This window comes from Primulina eburnea, chromosome 1, assembly GCF_022965805.1.
Source record: "Primulina eburnea isolate SZY01 chromosome 1, ASM2296580v1, whole genome shotgun sequence".
Classification (NCBI taxonomy): domain Eukaryota; kingdom Viridiplantae; phylum Streptophyta; class Magnoliopsida; order Lamiales; family Gesneriaceae; genus Primulina; species Primulina eburnea.
In genome coordinates this window covers 52,889,834-52,892,963 of record NC_133101.1, presented here as the reverse complement: position 1 = coordinate 52,892,963, position 3,130 = coordinate 52,889,834, and the positions used below count along the sequence as shown (strand labels likewise).

General features: G+C 34.0%; 1 non-coding gene across 1 annotated transcript; it reads right to left on the bottom strand.

Moving 5' to 3' along the window:
- Positions 1-2,415: 2,415 nt before the first annotated feature.
- On the bottom strand, positions 2,416-2,489 carry TRNAV-AAC (transfer RNA valine (anticodon AAC)). Its single transcript has one exon. It is a non-coding gene; the product is annotated as a tRNA-Val (tRNA).
- Between the last annotated feature and the right edge of the window lie 641 nt (positions 2,490-3,130).

Below are 3,130 nucleotides of genomic sequence, written 5' to 3'. Positions count from 1 at the left end.
TATAACCAAACATCCAGTGTCCTGACCTAACCGTCATGGACTGTGGTCCTATCACCAATATCCTGTCCTGTGGCAAAGTGCAATGGGCCAGTGACGAGTCCTCACTATCCGGCCCTTCTGTCACAAGATGAAATGTCTATGACTAAGCATATCCGCTTATGACTCAAGACATACATTGTCTATAAATTCATAGACCAAAAATATCAATCGTATTCAATTGCAAATAACAATGCAATAAAATAAAGTATGTGATTTAGGGAAACTCGAGTCAAACCTCACTCAAGTTGTGCAATCCCAACTCAACATTAATTTATACCTTTATCTTCTCGCTCAGAAGAAGAAGAAGAAGTCCCGACTCTATCTCGGTCCATTCTCAATCTGGTAATCACAATACCGAACAGATATAATATCAATATTCAAATCAATTCAATACCTGTTCTGATTAATATTCAAATCGAAATATATGCTGATCGATATCCAATCGAGATACACTCTAATCCATATCGACCATATCACGATATAATCGAAATCACTACAGAATCTGATCAATATCAATTAACTGATGTTTCGACGGTATAACAATACAGTCTCGATAACTCCGTCAATCCAAACATCACGGATATAATACCAGAACTCATAATCAATATCGATACTAGTCATAATCTCAATAACCATACATATCTGATATGAGTTCTCAGTCAAATCGACATCGAAAATCATAACAATTACATAATCAATTTGTTTCTCAATCTGACTTCGATTCTATGATGTCTAACATGACAAGAACATCATATATGAATCCTATTCAATTCTGACAATAGTCTAATTCCAAAACATGTCAAAACGTAGCAAAACTTACGTCCAGTTGTAGTCTACGTTGCTAGGAACTCGGTACCGAAGTCGGATTTAAAATCAGACGGACGGATTTCTCGCGAATCGAATTCAAATATTTAGGATCAAAGTTTTCCCGGGAATTTTCGTTTTTCTGAATGATTTCATACGTTTGTGTATATATATATATATACACACCTGCACGCATGTAAAGCAAATGGCCAATTCTCCATGCAACACGTCTCGCGCATATGCGCGACCACCTTCCGCGCATATGCGCGAGACATTCTGTCTCGGCGTGTAGCTTCACGGGGACTCGCGCATATGCGCGACACTCTTCCGCGCATATGCGCGAGGATTTCTTCACAACTCTCGGGTTGTGTCGCGCATATGCGCGGATACACGCCGCGCATATGCGCGAGGCCTACTGTCTGCTTGGCGCATGTGCGCGCGTTCTGTCGCGCATGTGCGCCGATGCTACTGTCCTCGCACATACATTTCCACACGTATTCTTATTTCGTGTCCCGATTAATCTTCTCATAATCATGTCAAATTATATTTCAATATTTATAGATTATTAGGATTAAATTTCCGGGCATTACACTCTCCCTGCACTTTTTATGGACCTTATTTAAACCAATTAGGACATCTAGAGAATTAAGCATTTTTTTTGCATTATTGATGAACATTTGCTTTCCCCATCGAAGAAACCATACTAGACTTTTCCATTCGTAAAATGGTCCAAAATTCTATCAGGAACTTGATAGTTAACATCTGGATGGGGTTTCCAATTGGTGATCATGCTTTCAAGTCATATTCATTTTAATAAATAATGCATTCATTAGTTGATTATAAATAATTGTTTGAATGAGTCTCATGGGAGACCGTCTCACGGATCATAATCTGTGAGATGGGTCAACCCTACCCATATTCACAATAAAAAGTAATACTCTTAGCATAAAAAATAGTACTTTTTCATGAGTGACTCAAATAAAAGATCCGTCTCACAAATACGACCCGTGAGACCGTCTCACACAAGTTTTTGCCTAATTGTTATTTCCAATATTTAACTCAAATTATCAACTAAAGATTAGAGTTATAAATAATCATATTATCGACTGATTTATCATTCACATTCATATATACATCTTTCATCATCTTATCTCACGAATCAAATAATTTCTTATATTTTAATTAATCAATTTTTTTGGGAATATCATCTTTCTCTTTATTATGAATAAATATAAGAAATGAATGAGTAGGTGTGAAACGATATATATTATATCAATTTCTTTTTAAATACGAAGATTATCAAGTGGGGTTTGAGGAAAAAACCCAAAAATTTGGTTTTTAGTATTAAAATTAGTTGACTCTAAAGTAATTAATTAATTTAAAAATAAATTTTCCAATAAAAAAATGCAAAAAACGTGTGCGAATTTCTAGTATGGAGTTGAATTTTTTTAAAAAAGAACAAAAATATAAGTAATTCAATTATTATCAAATATTTAAGTCTGATTTTTTTTTTTTAAATCAAGATATGAGAATAAATCATAAAACGTGGGGGAAAAATGTTACTTGTGAAAATGGCTTCGCCCGGACTCGAACCGGAGACCTTCAGTGTGTTAGACTGACGTGATAACCAACTACACCACGAAACCACTTGGTTTATTTGGTTTTGTGTACTTATAATATTAAATGGTGTCGCATTGAAAGAAGTTAAAAGAACAAGAGTTCATCGTATTGTTTATCAAATTTTTCATCGCCCATCTCAAATTCGTCAACAAAGCGAAATGTTTGATTTATCGAAAATTCACAAAAAATTATTTCCTATTTTGCTTAATTCACACGGTTTTTCAGTTTCACCTTTTATTTGATGAAAATTATCGGTTGAAACTAAAAACATCTAATTTTTCTATTTTGTATTCATAAATCACCGTAAAAGAAATGCAGGAGAGCAAAAACTTATGCGACGGCCCTTTAAGGTAATGTTTATCTTCTCACTTTTTATTTCCTTTATTGTTATAAATTTTGTTTTGGTTTATGGGTTTAAAAGCAAATGGTTTGCAAAAAAAGCGTAGATTTAAGTCTTCCTTGGAATTCATCCATTTTGGTATTATTTCTATTTGATTTATTAATGTTGCAAGGTTTCTCGTTGTATAATATGGTTTATGATGTTATACAAAGTTTGCACCAGCTGACACAAAAATAACTGAATTAAATATAAATATAATTGAAGAGAGGGTAAAAAAAGAAAAAAATTTGGTGTCCTAAAACTAGCAGAGTTCCTATCTCAAACTCT